General features: G+C 44.2%; 1 long non-coding RNA gene across 8 annotated transcripts in view; it reads left to right on the top strand.

The window, feature by feature from the left end:
• Positions 1-22,330, top strand: part of LOC116444072 — a 73,568-nt gene that overhangs the window by 41,119 nt on the left and 10,119 nt on the right. For 7 of the 8 annotated variants that reach the window (XR_004240197.1, XR_004240203.1, XR_004240200.1 and 4 more), the window contains 2 exons: positions 4,235-4,342; positions 9,878-10,048. This is a non-coding gene — a long non-coding RNA (uncharacterized LOC116444072). The remainder of the gene's footprint in view (positions 1-4,234; positions 4,343-9,877; positions 10,049-22,330) is intronic. The other variant, XR_004240199.1, reaches the window with a different exon arrangement.

The following is a 22,330-nucleotide window of genomic DNA, read 5'->3' as shown; positions in this document are numbered from 1 at the left end:
CTCCTGCGTCCTGTGGTGGGCTGGAGCAGAATGGTGGTGGGAGGTGATGGCACCTTGGGTGCCCAGCAGCTGTCCTCTTCACCCACTCCAATAAGCTCTTAACCACACCCTGAACTGTTTCCTTCTATCCCTACTAGCAGGCATTTGGATGGGTCCATGGGAACACAGGATCCCAAACAGTAAGTGCTCCCCTGGATTTTAACCCGGAGGCGCAACAGCCATGTAACTATAAATCTGTAAATATTGCTACAAGTCTGCTTTTGTAACGTTGCTTTACATTTTTGTGTTCTCTGGAAAAGCTTTTTTTTTTAATCTTGCAAAAGTAGGAAGAAAGCATTGGGTTAAGATGATGATGTAGCCAACAGTGGGGATTTGTGGAGGAACGAGGGAGAGCAGCGGCGCTCTGTGACAGCAGAAATAAAAGCACAAGCAGGGAAACAAATTGCGGTCCTGATCCACCAGAAACAACTTGGAATCAGCAGCTGCCCCGTGCAGACTCCAGGGCTGCCACCCGTGGAGGGAGAGAGCCCAGAGCAACACGGGGGCTCAGCTCTGGAGGGCGAGCTGGGGGAGTCCTGCTGGGTTTCTGAGGGGAGGAGAGGTGGGCAAGCAGGGCGTGAAGTTTCAGAGTTTTCTGTTGCTGTGGTGCTTTTCTGTCGAGTCAGTGAGTTGAAGCAGCCCCAGCAGGATCAGACGGGAGGTACAGATATCCTAGAGAGGGCATCCAGGGGCAAGGAGGACATGGGAGAGTTATAAAGAGGGACCACGGAATGGGAGGAGCTTTAAGGTTGGTTTGTCGCAGCATGTGCAACTCCATCCTGAGCCTGGTGGTGCAGAGGCTGCATTGGTGGCCTTGGAGTTGAGGCCTCAAGGTCCTGCTCTGGGTGTCAATGATGTCCAAAGCTGTCAGAAGTGGGCAGGGCAGGTTCAGTTGGCATCTACAGCTCCCATCCCAAGTAAATGTCCATGTACAGTTCCCAACCACTGTTAAGGGAGGGCCAGTGGAAATACGGTGTGCAATGTTTGCCATGATTGCAGTGGCTGCTCTGGTGGCCGTGTGTTTTCCTGCCTGTTAATCCCTGCTCTCCTGTGTGGGTTTAAATACCTTTCTGTGACATTCGGAGACTAACGGAGCATGCCAGCCCAGAAGGAGCTCGGAAAGGTTGTTGGATATGATCTGCATTAATCAGAGCCCATTCACTCTGGCATATGATCCCTTGCCTGTGCAGACACGGCTTCTGTGGCAAAAAATAGAGATAAGTAGCAAAAGCTGCTCAAGGAGCAGCCTTCCTGTGCATGTTCCGACAGGCAGGAGAGGGATTCATCCTGGCAGCGGTTCCCTTGTATCTGCTCCAGCGGGCGATGTGCAGTGACAATGGCAGCTGCTCCTTTCCACGGCGCTGCAGAGGGAACGGTACCTGTGTGTTCCTTCTGAGGGGCATCATCTCCAGCTCCCGTGGCTGATCCAACTACGGGTGACAAACAGCTCAGTGCCACCACACACACCTAACACCTGATTAACTCACATTTTCAAGAGCCTTCTCTGCAGAAAGGGAAAGGCTGCAAGTGTCAGGGTCTCCCTGAAAGCAGCACAAACATGTCCCCTCCCGCATTCATGGGATCAACAGCCTTTCCTGGAGTTAAGCCCTTTCCTTATACCTTTTTTTTCATAATCTGCCGAGAAAGAGCGAGGCTTTTTTCCTGCCTCGCTGAGTGTGTTGCTTTAGTACTTGTGTGTAGTTTAGCTAAGGCAAAGAGAGCTCCTTTCATTCACAACGGCACTTGAATTGTTGGGCTACTCAAGGAAAAAGTATTTCTCAATCACTTCTTTTGAATCTGCTGTATTTGACATAGAAGTGCTAAACATAAGTGGAATGAGTGGGAGAGAATAAAGAGCTTTGATTTCTTAAGGCTGGTGATGAATGGTGGTGGTGATGGGAACTCTGGGCTAATTGTATCTCTTTTTTCCCTTCCCTTTTTTCCTCTTTATTTCTTTCATCCCATAATTGAACAAGCTGCTAAAGGAACCTTAGGATTAAATACTGAACAGAATGGTTCCCGAGTGAGTGTCGCAGCTGATGCACTAGAGAGTTGTGCTAGTTCTTTTTACACTTCTGGTGTTTAGAGAATGCTCTTGATATGGCTTTGCCTCTCTCTGTAAACACAGAGCTCTCAGCAAACAGGAGGAAGGATGGAGAGGCACTTTGCCTGTACACCAAGCTGGTAACCGTTTCTGGATTGTACAGATCCACTCAAGAGGATCGAGTGAAGCTGTTTAGTTCACTCTGCAGAGGGGCTTCCCAGGGAACAGACAGCCTTGCCTACAGAATTCGCTGCCTAAAGCTGACTTTCCATCAACAAAGACTAACAGAGGAAAAGAAACAGAATAAGTAATCTGAAGAGATAGCCATGCTGTGATGGAAAAAGCCTTTAGAAGTAATTACATAAAAAGCGTGAGCTTCTATGCAGAGTTAGGGTTCCTGAACGGATTAATTAAAAACAAAGATGTATTTTCTGTCAGAAATCTATCAAAAGTAAAATCAAAATGCAATCAGATTCAGCTTTTAGATGGAAACTGACTGTGCACCAATAAACAATTTCCCTTTTTTAATTTCACAGAATAACTAAAAGAAGGCAGATAACAAACACCGCCACTTCCCCTCGCTGTCATCAGCACTGAAGTACTTTGCTGAAGCAAAATGTTAACAAAGAAGCTGGGACTGGACATTTAGAGACTTAAAGTTACTGAATTTTCTCCCCAACTTGATGCTGTGTAACCATTCTCTCATTCCCTGCAGAATGGGAAGCATCTGAACAGGGGAAGAAGCAGAACAGCTGAAGTGCTTCAGTCACAGCCTGTGTTGCTTCAGCTATTGCCAGCAGAAGGCGTTTGGCTCATCAGAGTAGTTTGTATGTAAATCGAGTGAGGTTATTTGTGTTTCAGTGTTACTTAGAAGTCAAACAGCCCTTGTAGAAGGAAATTTTAGTCAAATCAACACATGCATTCCACCCTCCTCCTAATGGGAAAGCATTAGAAAAGCAAGGAGAGTATTCCCAAACAGCACTGCTTAGCAAAACATGTTTGGATGGTTTGCTTGCTATTTTTTTTTTTTTTTAATCTAATGATAATACTGATTTGATGCCTCTTTTGTCTTTGTACTTCACTGCCTCGTGGTTTAAGCATAGGTAATCATGTATGAATCTTCTGTTTTGTACCAGATCATTAGAGTGTTGCTAATATAATTTTTTTCTTGTTGCATAGTGAGAAACGATGTAGAAGATAATGCTTGTGTTTTAGGTATTCTCAAGAGCTCAATAAGAGATAAAAAGCTCCAGAAATACAAATCTAAAATTGTAAGCATTGCTTAGCAGGACCTTTCCTAGCTCACATTCTGGATGTAGGTAGGCAATCCAATCTGATTACACTTTCAAGGTGGGGGTTGGCAGTTATCCAGTCAGAAATGTTGCATTTTGTTAATTTAGTCAGACCGTGTTCTGCGTGGATACAGCAATGCCTGGATGAAATTCTGTGGCTCATGTTATGCAGGAAGGCAGGAGAGCAGCTCTTAGGGGTTCACTAAGCTCTCGAGATGCATTTTTGAGGATCTGTCAGTCAGACTGGGATCAGGCTCCCAGAGGATGAGAAGCACACAAATAGTTGTCTTTTTTTATTTCTTTTCGTAATATGTAATTTAGCGTCATGTGAAAGATCTGTTGCAGACCATGAATCTTACTCTCCAGGGCAGCTGTGATTGTCTCTCTTCAGTTTTCTCTTCTATGCACTTTGGAGCTCTTCTTTGTAAGAGGCGAGCACATTTAGCTGACAGTGGTTCTTATGAAGGAAATTAACTTTCATCCATGATTGATATTCCAGTGAAGCACCACCTATGAGAAGAAGAGAAAGGAAGAGAGTAAAGGGAGCTTACACTATACACAGAAAGATACTCCACAGCTCTAACGAAACTGTAAAAATACTGTCTGCCTTGCTCTCTGAGGTGGTTTAAAAAATTACTGTGTAAGTCAAAAGAGTCACTCCTGCAATTTTAGTTGAGATTTTCAGAGGGATTCTTATTTAATGTCTTTGTATGATGTGGAATTGTCGTGTGACAGTAACTGAATTTATTATCAAATTAGCCACCATGGGTGTTATGCTGTCCATCACTTCAGCATCACCTTTTCTCTCCAGTTCCCCCAAAAAATGCTGTTACCTAATGCCCCCTTTTCTCATCACTAGATTGGAGAAGTTCAGTGCCCAGTTCTGCAGTATTGCCTTGGAAATGCCTCCTTTTGACTTTTGTTCCTTGTTTCTTGGGGAGCCTATCAAGAGAGTGGATTTAACTTGGTAAGTACCTTTGGCTGTCACTGTTACTAACATGCTCAAACTTGGATAATTTAATTTCTGTCCTTTTGTAAAAACAGGTTTGTTTTTCAGACCTTTTCCCCCTTGAGAGCACAATGATGTAAATGCTAGCAGAGCTCTGTGCATTTATGCATGCACGTGTCCCAGAGCGTAGAAGCACAGTTTCCCGTAAACATTTCCAAGCTGGGAACAAAAGCAGGTTTTCACATTAAAAGCACCTTTTTATGTTTGCAAGAAAACTCTGTCTGAGCTGGCTTTGCTTGGGCAAGTGCACTTCATTAGGTAATTCTGCTCTCAGCTGTGTGTTCACGAACCATTCCCATTTAACCTTGGAGAAGGATGTGTGTGTGTGAAGTCAATGAGCTCTTGCAGCCCTAGGAGTCATCCTTTTGGAAACTATTAACAGCTACAATAATAATATTTTTAAAGCTGCTTCCTGAGGTTAACGGCTAAAGGCCATTTGAGATCCCTGCTCCATTTTCCAGTATGTAATGCTTAAAGGGGTAGTGTGGCATCCAGCCCCCATGGAGAGGTGTATGCCAGCCACAACAACCAGAGCTGCTGAGTTTGTCAGGGGGCTGAAAGGCACCACACAGGCACCCAGTGTAGGTGAGTTTGTAGTCAGAACAGCGCAATAATAAACCAGCAGCAAAGTCCTTGTTGTTCCTCTTCCACAGGGGTAATTCTCTGAGCTTCCCTCCCAGTCTGGTGTTTTGTGGAGCTAGGCTGGGCTAATGGTTTATAGCAAATAGTAGTAAGCTTCTAGACCAAGGTGAAAAACGCAGCAGGTAGGATGTGTGTACAGAACTTTGGTTTGGCTGGTGGCATTGGAAACAGGGTCACTGATGCAGGGTGGCCAGCCAGTACCAGAGCTTCTGCTTTTATCTTTATATTCTGGTGGCATTGGAGACCCATTTACAGTGCCATTTACAGTGATTTGGCTTTGGTCTGTTTAAAAGATGGCTGAAGACTCAAGAACAACCAATTCCAGTGACCTTTTAAAACTGTAGGTATCCTTAGCCTGCTGAAAAGAAGTCCATACTTTTAAAATCCAGAGCTATTGTCTTCACACAGAACAGAAAACATGAAAGCATAAAAAGTCCAGCCCCATATTTCTCATCTTATCCTGTGGGAGTTATTCTTGATCATGCAAGACCCCACACATTATTCCTATGGGTGCTTATATCTGACAGTCTCTTTTGTAATATGTCTGCTGTTACAAATCTCCTTTTTTTAATAATGACCTGAAATAGTTGGGCTGCAGTGGCCCAGTCTATTTTAGATAACAAAGACTGTGCTTTTTGAAGCTGAATGGTGTGAATGCTTTTTAAGCCTTTCTTTTTAAAAAAGAAATCTGATATTCTCAAACACGTTAGGTTGCACATTTGCTGTAACAAACCACATGCTGCTGATATGCTGGGTTTTTGGACTTTTTTTAATAAATTGTTTTCCAAATAAATGGTGAAATTCCCCATGGACACGAAGGTATCAGCAGTAGTGCTAAACATCTGGCTTGTCTCTGTAGACTGCACCATGTGGAACCCAGAATATCTGGTTCAGTGCCGTGCCTGTCTCCCAATTATATTCAAAACATCAGCTTTTCTTGGAGAACATTTGGTGAAAGCTTCCTTCATTGCTTTAAGCCAATTCCCATGAGGATATTACTGCTTCGGATTGATGTGAAATTATTCAGATTAGAGAAAAACAAAGTTGTCAGCATTTGTGTACAGAACAAAATACTGCACTGCAATTACAAGTATGGGACAAGGAAAATTCCAACAGCATGGAATACATTGTAATTCTAATTTTCCCCCCAACATTTCCAGCTTTAATAGAATATTCTCTGGTCCGGAAGACTAATTTTTTTTAGAAGAAAAATTATTAATGTTACTAAATTCCATCAACAGTTCTCTCTTACCTAAGCAGAAAAATGCCTGTCATGTAAGTACAAAACACAGCCAATACAACCAACATCTTGATTTTTGTCCCATTTCAACAGCTGTACGTCAGTATGATGTGGTAAAGAAAAGTGAGAGAACAGATTTCCTCATGATAAGGTTAAGGAGTTATTTAGGGAAAAAAGCCAAGTCCAACAACTACCGTTTTTCTGATGTTAGCAAGTTCTATAGAAAACATGTCCGCCTTAAATTGTAAACCCAACAGCCAGAATTATCTGCAGCAACAGGATCTTTCAAAATCTTCTCAAAGAGACTCACTGAATTACAGATTCTCTGCAGTTGCATTGTCTTCTGATTCAATTGCACAGATGAATGTGATCCATTGCTCTTCTATGCTTCAGTTTTACTGCGTTACGTGTATGTCATGAACATGGTTTGTGGTTGAAAAGGGAATTGTACTGCCACAAGATGAGAGTGAAAAAGCATAATTAAGAGACAAGTCATGAACATCCTTTATTATGGTCTAACAGCCATGCTAATAGTCTCCCTTCACATTTATACGTAAAAGGCTCTTTAAGAGGCAGTGTCTTAGGAAATAAATTTAATTTTGACATTCGGATGCTGTTATAACATACACAGCCTGTAGATGACATAAAATGGTTGTCTGCCATATACCTCAGCTGAGAGACACAAACAGAATCTTGACTGGGGGGAGCATCAATAACCAGGGCTTTTAGTGCTGGCCTAACTTTTTGTACCCAGAGAAACAATATTCTTCCATTTAAAGAGCTTTTCACCTTTGTTTGCAGTTATTTTTGTTATTAATATACTTTGTTATTAATATATAAATGGTGACAAGAGGTTTTCACCCAGATTTTACATGCGCAAAAATCCATACATGAAGCTGTCTCCTGGAAATGTGGCCCAGGAGAAGGCAAAGAACCCATGTAGATATGAACCTCACACCTGCACTTCAGAAAAGCACCTTCTACCTGTCCTTCCGCCCATCTCTTCCTCACTCAAGGAATTCTTTTTTTGTTCTGTTTCCAGTGTCTACAGAAACAGAAGAACTAAAGAAAGGTGAATAACTTCTGTGTGAAATTTCCCTCCAGGGAACTAACTGCAAATTGCAGTGGTTATTAATACTTGTAACTCAAGTCTAATCAGGGAAAATTAAGAGCAAACATTTACTTTGCATCCTACAACCTATGATGGGGCTAGAAAACAAGAACTCTTACTCTTTTTGGCACTGGTTTTCATTTTCTTGATTTTGTTGTTTGTTTAAGGAAAATAAGGGAAAAAGGAAAGCCATCTCGGGAAAAGAGCAAAGCTCTCTTGTCACCTGGGATATGGAGAATCAAAGGTGAAGTCCAGGGTGAAAAATGGGCAGAGAGAGGATTCCCATGCCTGAGATGGGAGCCTCTGTAGGGTATGAGTGTGGTGTGGGCTGTTGCCTTCTCAGGTTTGTAGCTGGGAATTCCCCTTGTTGGTAGAGCTTTACCCCTGACCGCTCATGATTCCGAATGTTCAGTGTCAAATTGGCCTGTCTATTCCATTTCCTAAATTAATGTGGGATTCCTCTTTATTTAAATCATGCCTTATGCCAGTTGACTGTAAAAGTGGGAGAAACGCCGTACACAGTTTTGACACAGAAGTCATCCATTTCCCCCATCCAAAATGGTTTTGGCCAATGGGGCTCAGCGCTTTCATTTAAGCAGCAATTTTACGTTACAGATGGAAAACAAAATGGTGGAAGTACAAATTCCAGTAGGATTCTACCGAACTTTGAACATGAATGAGAGGACAAATTGTGATAATCTTATTCTTGCCAAAAGTTACCTTGCTCCACACTATAAGATGCTATTTAATGCAAGCAAAAGCTTCGTGTTCTGGTCCAGCACTGATTGACATGCTCTGTCTGAAAGTCAGATGGAGAAAACCTGGGTACTGATCCTCCCATGAAACAGTTAACTACCTTGTAGTAAAGAACGTATTCCCTGTTGTTGTCTGTAGAATAGAAATATATTTTAAGTAGCATTCGCCTTCAGCTTTTATTTTGCTATTTTTTTATACTTCTGTGTTTCATACACCATTCTTATTGACTGAGCAAGATTAGCAGTGCAGATATTTAGCAAGCTTCCCTTCCAACAGTGTTTTATTTTTATTTAGGAGTTTTTATTTTGTAACCAGTCAGTCTGTAATTCTGATGAGCTGCGTCAAAGGCTCACCATGCCAGATCTTGTCTTCGTGACATTTTTGGAACTCCAGGAATAATAGTGAGGAGTTAAAATTGCAATCCAACAAGACAGTGGAACAGGCAGCTACCTAGAGAGACTGCAGGAAGTAATAGCATTTATTAAATTTGAGAAAAACTAGCCGCTGCCTGTACTTTGTGTTTAATGCAAGCAGTTATGTATATTATTTTGATAGAACAGCTTTGACAAGCCACTGAGATGGTTTAAACAGCATCGTTATACGCACATCTGACTCGGTTACTGTTAAGGGGCTCAGTTGATTTATTAGTGCAGTATTGCCTTACACTGGCTTTATTCTTTGGACATGTTTCCAGAGGGTTTAGTTTCACAGTCTCTTGGGCATCGCATTTTGTTGACTAGCCATCATCTAAACTTGGCCAAGAGCAATCAGACGAGCTTTCCGCCTAAGCTCTATAAGCTACATCTGTTCTCAGTAATTGACAACGCAGAAATCCTCCCCCAAAACTCCTCCTTGGGGCACGCTGTATCCTCACTTGCCCTGCACATCCATCACTTAGTTGGCTCTGCACATTGGTCACCTGCCTTGGATACACTGTTTCAGCAAAACTTCCAGTGCTGGAGAAGAGGAGATGTGGTTTGAGGGAGAGAGGTGGCATCACGAACAGTGGGAAAGGAAGGCTGAATTCAGGGAGCATTTGGCAGTACTCAGAGGATGCATTTTGGGTAGCACAGGCCCACAGCAGTTGCCCTGTTTCTCCCATGAAACTCAAGGCATTTGGATTTCAGCTGGTCACGTTTTCTGTCCAGTGTTTGTGCCATCATGGAGTTCCCGTCCCTGAAGAGAGCATTAGATGAAACTGCAGAGATTCAACCACATTTTCTGTTTTCTACCACCATGAGAATTAACCTAAGGAAAACAGAAGGAGGTGGGCCACAGGGGAGCAGAAAAGGCTGTGGCTTTGTGTGAGCACTACCCAGCAACAATGAAAACATCCCCAAATTATCCTGTTTCCGACACAAATCCAAAACACAGCCCCATACCAGCTACTGGGAAGACAATGAACTGCCCCAGCCCAAAGCAGCGCACTGAGGTGTTTGCATTGTTGCCTTCTGCTTTTATTAATGGATTTTTATGTGAGAGTGTGATGGCTGAAAAGCAACCTGCTGTGGTGGCTACGTAAATTTGGAAAACTCTTCTTGAAATCTCTGGTATGACCTGTGTACTATTGTGTGTCCAAATGGATTTAGTGTATCATAACACTCCTAGAAAAACAGAAGGACAAAGAAGATGGGATTGCTAAGGGAGACATTAGATTTCATTTCACACTGGTAATAGTTTAGAGATGTGTGCTGAGCAAAATGGGATCCAATCTGTGGCACTTTTCTTTTTTATTGCTGCTAAGTGATTTCAATATCCAGTCTAAAGTGATACTGAGAGCGCTCGATGGAACGGGGATGAAATCAGGGAGTGCTGGAGGCTCAGAGGAGGCCACAAATCTCCGGCTGACTGGCGGGAGCCTTTCGGAGCCATCCCAGCTGACCTTAGCGGGTGTTATTTAACCTGGAGGCTGCTGGTAAGTACCTTGCAATGTAAGGTGTTGTTGGGTGTTAAAGGGAATGACGTGCCCAGATTGCATTTTGGACATCAATTGATGTTACTTGGTTATGGCCGTGAACTTCCTGCTCTCAGGAACATTTATGGCTAAAAGTTTATTGCCCATCTGTTGCTGCCTGATAGACATATCATAACTGGGAAATGGTTTAAGCCCTCTAACCTTTCAATTTATGGCTGTTGGAAGCAGATGAGGATTGCTACACAAACAAGGAGGCATACCTGCAGTCCACAAGGCGATGGTCACAAATACTCTGTTTGGGGGCCACTTCTTGTGAGTGTATATCCTGCTTCTGATGAGCATGCAGCTACAGAAGGTGAGTATTATTGTTGTTCTACATATTCTACATTATTATGATCAGAGTCATTTCTCAGTTTCTTGAGCTTTGACTCAAGTGTTCATAAATTGGTTTGTTTAACAGTGTACAGTGTAGGATCCTAAATCAGATGATGATAGGAGGAGCCTGAGGGGCACAGGTGGAACTGTTGAGACTCTGTGTTTTGGCTTCTGCAGATTTTGGGCAAAGAACTGAGGAAGTGTGAAATGAGGGCAATGCAGAAAAATACATCAGACAAAGGCAGTGGCTCAGTAGGCGCACACATTAGTGAGGGTTTCAGAAATCTGTTTTTGTTTTCTATGTAACAGGGTTACAATAGAAAAACAAGTTTCAGTTCTGCAAGAAGAGGCTCAGGAGCTGCACTGTATTGTCCTCGCTGTGCTTTTGGAATCCTTTATATTTCCAGGCATCATCTCATTTTCTCTAACAAAATACTGAGTTGCTGATAAAGTGCCGTGAAATTTAAAAAAACAAAACAAAAACAACCAACCTTTGAGAGGATTTTAAATTCATGTCTTGCAGTTTAACAACCTCAGCTTTTTTCTGGAACCAAATGGCTCCTAACTTACTTTAGCATAGAGTATTTTGTACAGTTTCTGGGGAATTCTTTGAGAGCAAACTTCTGGTTTTGGTCTTACTTAGCTGCATAATATTTTGGTTTAAAACTGGTTTGAGTAAATAACATAGAAAATCGGCCATGGTTTGGTCGAACCTTCCCGTGGCTTTATTTACTCCGTGTGCTGTGTTTCCATTTGAGTGCACAAATGGTGCTGTCACTTGGCGCGATGTGCGAGGGCGGTGTGAGGAGGAAAACTGAGCTCTCAGCACTGTGCCCATTAGAAATGCCCTCAGCAGCACAGTGCAGTTGTGGCCAGGCAGCCATTTAGCTCCCACCAAGTTTACTTTGAAGAGCCCTGACAGAGGAGGCAGAGGGGCACCTGTGTCAGGGCTGGCAGGGGAGCATGGCAGAGTGCCCAGCGTTCCCACCTCTCCTGCCTCTGCCACTGAGCAGTTCCCGGCTCCGAGGGGCTCCAGACATTCCTATGGCTTTCCCCGCTAGGCCTTTATGTGAAGTGACAGCTCTGGCAGCAGACATGACTTTTGCAGAGTCATCAATGATTGCTTCTAAAGCTTCATTAGCGGTGCAGAGCGCACCGGCAGTGCTGTGCTCAGATTTGAAGTGGCACTGTTTCATTTTTCTATATGTGAGCAGATAATTTGCTTTGTGCTGAGATACTTTGCCTGTGTAATAATTTATTGGCTTCTATAGCACCCAGGGACCTTATTTTTTGAGAAACACAGCGCGTTTGTGAAATGTGTGTTCCTGGTATTATTATTTTTAATTTTCTCTTGGCAACTGAATTTTCTTCTCTGCTGCAGAGAATAATGAAACAAGATACATTTGCTGGATTCCAGTTCAGTTTAAGAAATCACAATGGCAATTTACATATGTTTTACCCTTACATCAAGATTTTCACTATTTACCATAACTGGATTAGATTCTAGTTATGTGCAGAACTGACTGGAAAATAAACTGGCATCCTGATTTGCATTCATTCTGCGCCAGTGGTTCCCCTGTCAAATTTGCTCAGTGTGGAAGATTTGGCCAAGAGCTGGGTTTGTGTATTACCTGTTACTGCAGGCAAAAGCTTCAAGTATGTGTTGGCCCAATCCCCTGACATATATGAGGAATGACATATTGTTACCAGGGAATAGGAATATTGGAATTACAATGCACTTAGTGCTCGGTGTAGAAGAGGGCTAGGGGAAGGTTTGTGCCAGATAGCCAGGAGCCCTCGTTTACAGAGTGTGAAAATAGCTGCTGAATGCAAGGTGATTGCAGCATGTGACTTCCAGGTAGCTTCCTGCTCCCATTCGTGCCCTCTGAGGTTTGGGCGGTGTGCTGAGCAGGCAGCAAAAGAGCTTGCTGCTAGCAGCATGTGGGTGTTCTAAAATCTTCCCTTCCAACTAAAGGTGTGTGATTTCCGGGGGCAAACATGTCAATTTTTCTGTCTTTTTACACTGTTTCCTCCTCATGGATTTTGTTTATAGGTGTAGCTAACTATGGACAACTGTGACCAGTGAAAGTTAAGAAACAAATGCTGGTGTGTGCTTATAAAATATGCATGAATACTCAAATGGTCTGTGCTAAGAAAAGATTATTTTCATGCAAAAAAGGAAAAATTAGGCCTAATGCCAGACTCCCATTCTGGAGTACTTTTTATTCCTTGTTGATTCCTAAGCAGAACCCAGTCTTGTTTAATACAGGAAATGGATTTTCCTCATGTGCTGAGTTAAGTATTTGTTTCACCAGCCCTTGTTCACTCTAGTGTCAGACAAATTTTTAGTAGGGAAGTTTAAATCACCCTTTACTCTGCTGTTCTCTGTGGCTATCCCCAAGCTGTTGCAATCAAACCCCATGTCCTGATGTACAGGCCAACACCATCATGTCACCAGCAGATTGGAGTTGATATTACTGCAAATTTGTAGTTGTAATTATTCCTCTTTCCATCTAAGAGAGGAAGGGATTCTTAGGTGGATTTAGTACAAAATGTTTCAGCCTGAGCTAGGCAGATTTGTTAAAAGCCAGAATTAATAAAATTGGATATAAGGCTGTGCTAACACAAATAGAAACATTTTGAAGCCTCTAGGATAGCAGCTACCTCCCTTTGCAGCCTTGTGCTTCTTGGATGCACATTCACACCCCTAAAGTGTGGCCTCTCTGGACGGAAACAGAGAACTTTGAGCCATATCCTGATGTCCCACTCCTCATCATCTCCTGGTGCAGTCTGCTCATTGGTAGTGAGTTGTGTAATCTCGGAGATCCTGTGTGAATGAGACTTGTCAGTAAAATCTGTGAGACATCAACTGGTGCAAGAGGGACTGTGCCCTTCTCCCCAGGGAAGAAAAGCCCTGGACTGTCTTTGGCCTCTTGCACATGGATTTCAACAGCAGACAGACACACCTCCTGTCCTCATTCTCCAGCTTTCCTTCACCAAAATCAGGTAAATATAAATTGAGGAAAAGTGAGTGTCTTGGGGTGACCTTATGATGTGTATCCCATATCGCTGCCTATGCCCAGAAATTAATTATTGGCCTTTCTATGCCTCTGAACTGAGCCTGAGAGGGGGAAGAAAAAACTGAGCAAAACTTTCTCAAAGCAGTTTGAAACTTGTTCAAGGTCACATAAAGATAGCAGGTTTTTTTTTTTCAGCTGGGGCAGGGGGGAGCGAGGAAGCACCCGGCTGGCAGCTTTTCCAGTCAGCTTTTGGCCAGTTTTTTTGCAGTTCCTTGTTCTCTGGAGAGAGGCTGAGAGCTGAACTTTTCCTTCTCTGGAATTTCGGATTTTCTCCTTTTTCTACTGGACTGCCTGATTGCTGTAACATCAGAGCACATCGGGAGGACTTTTCACCGGGCACAGAGGGCCTGGCCCCGGCCCAAGCCCCAGCTCCGAGGAGACCAAAGGGAGGACTCGAACACTTTCTCAGGTTTTTCCTCTACAGCGAAAGATTTTACCATTTAACATTATTTTCCTTTCCCGTGTGCTTGTTAAATAAATAGTTTTATCTTCTTCACTTTCCTTCGAGGAAAATTTATTTTTTTTCCCGAACCTGGTGGGGGGAGGGGTGGTTGTGCCTTCTCTCAGAGTATATATATATATTTCTAAATTTGGCCAAACCGGAACAAATTTAGTGGCGCCCAACTGTGTGGCTCGAAGGACAGTGAAAAAACTTGTGCTAATTACATTTTGGGTTGAATTTACTTATTCTGTGTTGGAGTAAAGTAGTCACCATGCTGGCTGAGTTCATAATGTCACTCTGGCTCGATGTACTCATGTCTTTCTGGTCCTTAGGCTTCATTGAGGTACTAGTGCTTTTTTGGTCCCTAGGGTTGTTTGCCTATCCACAACTTGCTCCAATCTTGTCCTTGATATGTAAATTTTACAGAGAAGGGAGACGAATCAGGATTTCTATTTTGCTGTGCTCAGTGATAATGATTTATAAGAAGTTGATAGAGGTACAGGCAACTGTTCGACGTGTGTATGATAAGTGGTTTCTCCGTCCTAACCCCAGTCCTAGCTTCAGTAGCCTGTTTTGGGAATTTATTAGTAATTGTACCCAGATTGTTAGAGGAGGAGGAGATGGGGTTTCCCTTGCCTTTAAATTTGATAGGTTATCTTTTGAGAATGTTCAGTATCCCCTGGATGTTAAAGAGACCACCCTCCTGGTATTTAATCTGGTAAGCTTCCTCTATGTGCTCTGTATGTCTCGCAGCTTGTCTAGAATAAGAGCTCAGATTTCCAGGGTGACTGCTGAGACACCTGACCCAGAGGTGGAAAATCCTGAGTGGTGTGGGGAATGGGAGGACATCGGCCAAACCCTAAAGAAATTCTCTGACCCGATAGTTTGGGATTTCCCATCTGAACAAATTCAGAAACCAGCTGAGGTGGGAAAATATCTGAAAGAGAGATACAATGACAATTCTAATGAGAACAAGCTCCTTGCAATATGTTGGGCTTTGGCATATGCCTATCGCACACTGCAGCAGCAAGTAAAGGTAGAGAGGCAAGAAGATCAATCAGCAAAGCCTGCAGACACCCCAGTCACTCAGGCTGCAGATAAACCAGACAGCCAGCCCAAAACAGATGGAGAGTCTAAGCCACTGACAGTGGCTCCTGTCACGAGGAAAAAGCACACAACCAAAACTGATCGCCCAGTGAAAGATGATGATGATGCAGGGGAAGGAACCTCAAAAGATACAGGGGAAGGAACCTCAAAACCACCAGCGGACTCAGGCACAGAAACCATTACTGAGTCCATGTCCATAAAGGACCTTCACAGCCTAAGAAAGGATTACACCCGACGGTCCGATGAATCCATAATAAGTTGGATGGTCCGTATTTGGGATGCGGCAGGTGATGATGTGATGCTGGACGGTGCTGAAGCGAGGCATTTGGGATCCCTGTCACAAGATCCAGTGATCGACCAAGAGATGAAAAGGGAGGCTAACTCTACCAGTCTCTGGAGGCGAGTTTTGACAGGCGTGATGGAAAGATATATGTGTGGAGATGATCTCTACATGCAGCAAACCCCGTGGAAGACCATAGAACAAGGGATCCAGCGCCTGAGAGAACTAGGGGTGGTAGAGGTTGTCTTCACACATGACCCAGGATTGAGGAGTCCAGACCGGGCCAGAGTTATTCCATACATGTGGCGAAAACTCATACAGCTTGGGCCACCAGAATACGCTTCTGCTTTAGCAATAATGAAACCAGACTACGGTGCAAATGAGACTGTGAAAGATATGGCAGTGAAGCTCCGAGCATATGCAGACTCTGTGCATGGCCCAACACATGCAAGAATTGCAGCTGTGGAAACACGTATGCAGAAATTGGAAGATAAGATGGAAAGGAATCACCAGGAGATTAAAGAGTGCCTTCTCCGCGGACGTTCCCCAGAGAGAAGGTACATCCCACGAAGTGAGCTGTGGAATTTCCTGTGTGACAGTGGGGAAAACATGAGGAAGTGGGGTGGACAACCCACTTCTGCTCTGGCAGCACGAGTGAGTGAATTGAAGGAGCGCAAGTCTCAGAAAGGAGGATCTACCAAAAAGGAAGTAGCTCCAGTTGCCTGTAGCCAAATTGCCGGAAATGATGGAAAAGACGACGGCATGTCCAATTCCCATGAAGGAACTTCTAAGATACAGGCCCAGGGAAAGAAGGATAACCAGGCATAGAGGGGCCCTGCCTCTAGCCAGGTAGAGGTCAGGGAAAACCGTGTTTTTTGGACTGTGTGGATTCGTTGGCCTGGTACATCAGAACCACAAAAATATGATGCCTTGGTTGACACTGGTGCGCAGTGTACAATAATTCCATCGCAGCATGTGGGGGTAGAATCTGTTTCTATTTCTGGTGTAACAGGTGGATCACAAAATTTGACCTTGGTGGAAGCTGAGGTGAGCCTGACTGGAAATGAGTGGAAGAGACATCTCATTGTGACTGGCCCAGAGGCCCCGTGCATTTTGGGCATAGACTTCCTCCGGAACGGGTATTTTAGAGACCCAAAGGGACTCAGGTGGGCTTTTGGAATAGCTGCTGTGGAGACAGAGGGAATTAAGCAATTGAACACTTTGCCTGGGCTATCAGAGAACCCGTCTGCAGTCGGCCTTCTGAAGGTGGAAGAACAAAGAGTACCAATTGCTACCTCGACAGTGCATCGCCGACAGTACCGGACAACTCGAGATGCTGTGATTCCCATCCACAAGATGATCCGTGAGCTGGAGACCCAAGGGGTGGTCAGCAAGACCCACTCACCCTTCAACAGCCCCATCTGGCCTGTGCGCAAATCGGAAGGAGAATGGAGATTGACTGTGGACTATCGTGCCCTGAATGAAGTGACTCCACCGCTGAGCGCTGCTGTGCCGGACATGTTGGAGCTCCAGTATGAGCTGGAGTCCAAAGCAGCGAAGTGGTACGCCACTATTGACATTGCCAATGCATTTTTCTCCATTCCTCTGGCAGCAGAGTGCAGGCCTCAGTTTGCCTTCACCTGGAGGGGCGTGCAGTACACCTGGAACCGACTGCCTCAGGGGTGGAAGCACAGTCCCACCATCTGCCATGGACTGATCCAGACTGCACTAGAAAAGGGTGAGGCTCCAGAACATTTGCAGTACATTGATGACATCATTGTGTGGGGGAACACTGCAACAGAAGTGTTTGAGAAAGGAGAGGAAGTTATCCGGATTCTCCTGGAAGCTGGTTTCGCCATTAAGAAGAGCAAAGTCAAGGGACCTGCCCGAGAGATCCAGTTCCTAGGAGTGAAATGGCAAGATGGACGGTGTCAGATTCCCACTGAGGTCATCAATAAGATCACAGTAATGTCTCCACCAACCAACAAGAAGGAAACACAAGCTTTCCTAGGCGCTATAGGTTTCTGGAGGATGCACATTCCCGAGTACAGCCAGATTGTGAGTCCTCTTTACCTGGTTACCCGCAAGAAGAACGATTTCCACTGGGGCCCTGAACAGCAACAAGCTTTTGCCCAAATCAAGCAGGAAATCGCTCATGCGGTAGCCCTTGGCCCAGTTAGGACAGGACCCGAAGTGAAGAACGTGCTCTATTCTGCAGCCGGAAGCCATGGCCTGTCCTGGAGCCTCTGGCAGAAGGTGCCTGGTGAGACTCGAGGTCGACCACTGGGATTCTGGAGCCGAAGCTACAGAGGGTCTGAGGCCAACTACACCCCAACAGAAAAGGAGATCTTGGCAGCCTATGAAGGAATCCAAGCTGTCTCAGAGGTAATTGGCACTGAGGCACAACTCCTCCTGGCACCCCGACTACCGGTGCTGGGGTGGATGTTCAAAGCAGAGGTTCCCTCTACCCACCATGCCACCAATGCCACATGGAGCAAATGGATTGCTCTCATCACACAGCGCGCCCGAATTGGAAAACTGAATCGCCCTGGGATTTTGGAAATAATTACCAACTGGCCTGAAGGTGAAAACTTTGGTCTTGCTGATGAAGAACAAGTGACACGCGCTGAAGAAGCTCCACCGTACAACCAACTGCCATCAGAAGACACACGCTACGCTCTTTTCACCGATGGTTCTTGTCGCATCGTAGGGATGAAACGAAAGTGGAAAGCAGCCGTATGGAGCCCCACACGACGGGTTGCAGAAGCTACTGAAGGAGAAGGTGGATCAAGCCAACTCGCTGAACTCAAAGCTGTTCAACTAGCCCTGGACATTGCTGAAAGGGAGAAGTGGCCAAAGCTCTACCTCTACACTGATTCATGGATGGTAGCCAATGCTCTGTGGGGATGGCTGGAAAAGTGGGAAAAAGCTAATTGGCAGCGTAGGGGAAAACCAATCTGGGCTGCTGCAGAGTGGAAAAACATCGCTGCCCGAGTAAGAAAGCTGGTTGTGAGAGTCCGCCATGTAGATGCTCACGTCCCCAAGAGTAGGGCTAATGAGGAACACCAAAACAACAAGCAGGTAGATCAGGCTGCAAAGATAGAAGTGTCACAGGTAGACTTGGACTGGAAACACAAGGGAGAGTTGTTCCTAGCTCGATGGGCCCATGATGCCTCAGGCCATCAGGGCAGAGATGCCACCTATAAGTGGGCACGAGACCGAGGGGTGGATCTAACCATGGACAGTATCTCCCAGGTTATCCATGACTGTGAGACATGCGCTGCGATCAAGCAGGCCAAGCGGGTGAAGCCTCTGTGGTACGGTGGGCGATGGTCCAAATACAAGTATGGGGAGGCCTGGCAGATTGATTACATCACACTGCCTCAAACCCGCCAAGGCAAGCGCTATGTGCTCACAATGGTAGAAGCCACCACTGGATGGATGGAGACCTATCCTGTGCCTCACGCTACTGCCCGGAACACCATCCTGGGCCTGGAAAAGCAAGTCCTTTGGAGGCATGGCACCCCTGAGAGAATTGAGTCTGACAATGGGACTCATTTTAAGAATAGCCTTATTAATACCTGGGCTAGAGAACATGGCATTGAGTGGGTGTACCACATCCCTTACCATGCACCAGCTGCAGGCAAAGTGGAACGGTGCAATGGATTGTTGAAAACCACTTTGAAGGCACTGGGTGGGGGAACTTTCAAAAATTGGGAACAGAATCTAGCAAAGGCCACCTGGTTAGTTAACACCCGAGGTTCCACCAATAGAGCTGGTCCAGCCCAGTCTGAATCCCTGCATACAGTAGATGGAGATAAGGTCCCAGTAGTGCATGTCAGAGGTCTGTTAGGAAAGACTGTTTGGATTAATTCTGCCTCGAGTACAGACAAACCCATCCGTGGGGTTGTCTTTGCTCAGGGACCTGGTTGCACATGGTGGGTAATGCAGAAAGATGGAACAACACGTTGTGTACCACAGGGAGATCTGATTGTTGTGTGAAAACCACCTGTAGTGTGAAATGCCAGTATACCCCTGCTTGCTGATTGTCACTGTCACTGTTTATACATAGCTGCATATATATATTTACATATGTATTAATGTGTGTGGAGAATTAGAATATCTTAGTTTGGACATTGAGCCAACAATATGGGATAAGGGGTGGAATGTCTTGGGGTGACCTTATGATGTGTATCCCATATCGCTGCCTATGCCCAGAAATTAATTATTGGCCTTTCTATGCCTCTGAACTGAGCCTGAGAGGGGGAAGAAAAAACTGAGCAAAACTTTCTCAAAGCAGTTTGAAACTTGTTCAAGGTCACATAAAGATAGCAGGTTTTTTTTTTTCAGCTGGGGCAGGGGGGAGCGAGGAAGCACCCGGCTGGCAGCTTTTCCAGTCAGCTTTTGGCCAGTTTTTTTGCAGTTCCTTGTTCTCTGGAGAGAGGCTGAGAGCTGAACTTTTCCTTCTCTGGAATTTCGGATTTTCTCCTTTTTCTACTGGACTGCCTGATTGCTGTAACATCAGAGCACATCGGGAGGACTTTTCACCGGGCACAGAGGGCCTGGCCCCGGCCCAAGCCCCAGCTCCGAGGAGACCAAAGGGAGGACTCGAACACTTTCTCAGGTTTTTCCTCTACAGCGAAAGATTTTACCATTTAACATTATTTTCCTTTCCCGTGTGCTTGTTAAATAAATAGTTTTATCTTCTTCACTTTCCTTCGAGGAAAATTTATTTTTTTTCCCGAACCTGGTGGGGGGAGGGGTGGTTGTGCCTTCTCTCAGAGTATATATATATATTTCTAAATTTGGCCAAACCGGAACAGTGAGAAATCAGGTAAATATAAAAGTGACCTGCTCTGGGCTGGTGAGCTGAAGGGGCAGATACAGGAGGCTTTGCTTCCCTGCAGGTGTATGCAAAAGTTACAAATTTTAGGAAAAGAGAGATGTGAAGGAGGCTGTTTGGGATGACAACACTGCTCTGTGAATTAGCAGTCAGCTCTGTCTACATCACATTGAAAGTCCAGCCCCTGTACTCCTTTCACCAGGGGAAGGTTTCCAAGACCTCACACCAAGGTTCCAGCTCTGTTGTGTGTCCGTGGGTGGTGATGTGCATCAGTAGCTTGGTTTGTGCCGTTGCCACATTCCTCAAGGAAAATTGTGGCTTTGTTATATTCAGTTATAGATTTGGTCTAAACCTGCTTGTATCAGTGCTCTGAGACACAGGACACAACTCAGGGCTGATTCCAAATAATAATTTGTCTCCATCCCTACAGAGTTTTCACAGGCATTAGGGACAGAGAGGTGCTCATTAAACTCTAGAGGTTGCCCAGGTTTTCACCTGTTCATCTATCTTGTGTTTGGTAGAAGGGGTTGAAATATACTTAAGCTGGTCATTCAGAAAGATCTTCCACCAGGAGGCAAAAAAGATCTCCATTACTTTTAAAATTCAGCTTGTTATGTTTCATCTCCTAGAAGCTGCCAGTGAACTGTTGTTGGCATACATCCCTGAGCAGTTGCACATCTCTTTACCGTGGTGTTTAATTATCATTTGTACAGGAGCTCTTGGCCCTCTCCATGCAGATGCAAAGTGGTATTAATTGTGTAGGGAGCACATAGGCAGGATGTGATGTCATTAGCAATAAAATGAACATGTCTCAGGAGCTGAACAGGTTGGTAAAAACTAAAAAAAACCAAAAACCAAACTGATAAATATTATGGTAATGCTGTTTTGATATTATTTGATAGCCAAGTGACTGCTTTAAGAGATCCCAAAGATCTCAGTTCCTAATTGACAGTGACATCTTGGTGCTAATACAGTATTGACGATGCCACTGGAAAATGAATTGATGGGGGACACACAAAACCAGGGACATGCAAAAGGACACCAGGAAGGACTTCCTTAAGTAGTAGGGTACTTCAGTGAGTGGAAAAAATGCCTCTCATTGTTCTTATTTCTGCTCTTTGGGGTTTAGTTTTGTGTGTTTTTTAAATATATGGTAATTCTTTTATCCCTTTTATGTTTTATTTAATCTCACAGTATCAGTGTTCCAGCTGCTTTAAACAGAGAATGTTCCTGTGACCTGTTTCAGAGAGAAAGTGTTTTAAATTTTCTAAGCCTTTCCTATTATAAAATTTCCTGTTAAATACCTGACATATGTAGATAACCTGTACCCAGCTTAGTCTGGTATCAGGGCTCTTTTGTTGCTACTGCTTTTATAAAATACTGTGCATGAGCAAAATTTTACTTAGTCATGCTGATCCTCCTAATATTTCAGCACAGCAGAATCTTGCAATGAAATAAAACTGAAAAATGGCTAATTTCACTAGACTGTGCCTATACTTGAGGGTAACTACCACCATATAACCTTCCTGGCTCTGTACCATTGCCAGGAGGTAACAAATGTACAAAATGAAGGCTGTTGCAAAGGTGTGCTCATGGTCTAGAAGTCCGGTCTAGTTTTCTCTAGATACAATACAATTTCATGTTTCTGTAATTATATTTCAGTCACATGTATAAAATCAATCCTGCAGACTTGAAATGACTTGCTGCTTTTGATTCATCACATAGGGGCACATTTTAATTCTCCAAGAAGGTTAATAGCTTCATGCATTCATTGTTTAAGTAATTTCTTAAATCCTCAATGCTTACATGAGCAGCTTTACTGGCTTATATTTTCTTTTATTGAAATATATTACAGGAAGTACCTTAGAGCCTACTTCATTAAGTTCCATTGTAAAATGCTGTGTGCCTCAGAAAGAAAGAATACCAATCTGTAATACTTGCTCTTTAAGGGAGACCTCAACTTCCTCCGTGAGAAACTGAAGGAAGTATCTCTCAACTTCATTTGAGACACCAGTAGGTGCTCCTGTTCTGCTGCTGCTGAAGCCAGTGAAAAAAGGTTTCCTTCCTCAAGGATCCGTGTAATACCAGGATTAGAATTAAGTTAGTTAAGAAATTGTTGACTCATCAGTATTTCCACCTCAGGTTAAGATAATGC

The sequence above is a fragment of the Corvus moneduloides genome, chromosome 5 (assembly GCF_009650955.1).
Source record: "Corvus moneduloides isolate bCorMon1 chromosome 5, bCorMon1.pri, whole genome shotgun sequence".
NCBI classification, from domain to species: Eukaryota; Metazoa; Chordata; class Aves; order Passeriformes; family Corvidae; genus Corvus; species Corvus moneduloides.
This window is presented reverse-complemented; position numbering and strand designations above follow the sequence as displayed.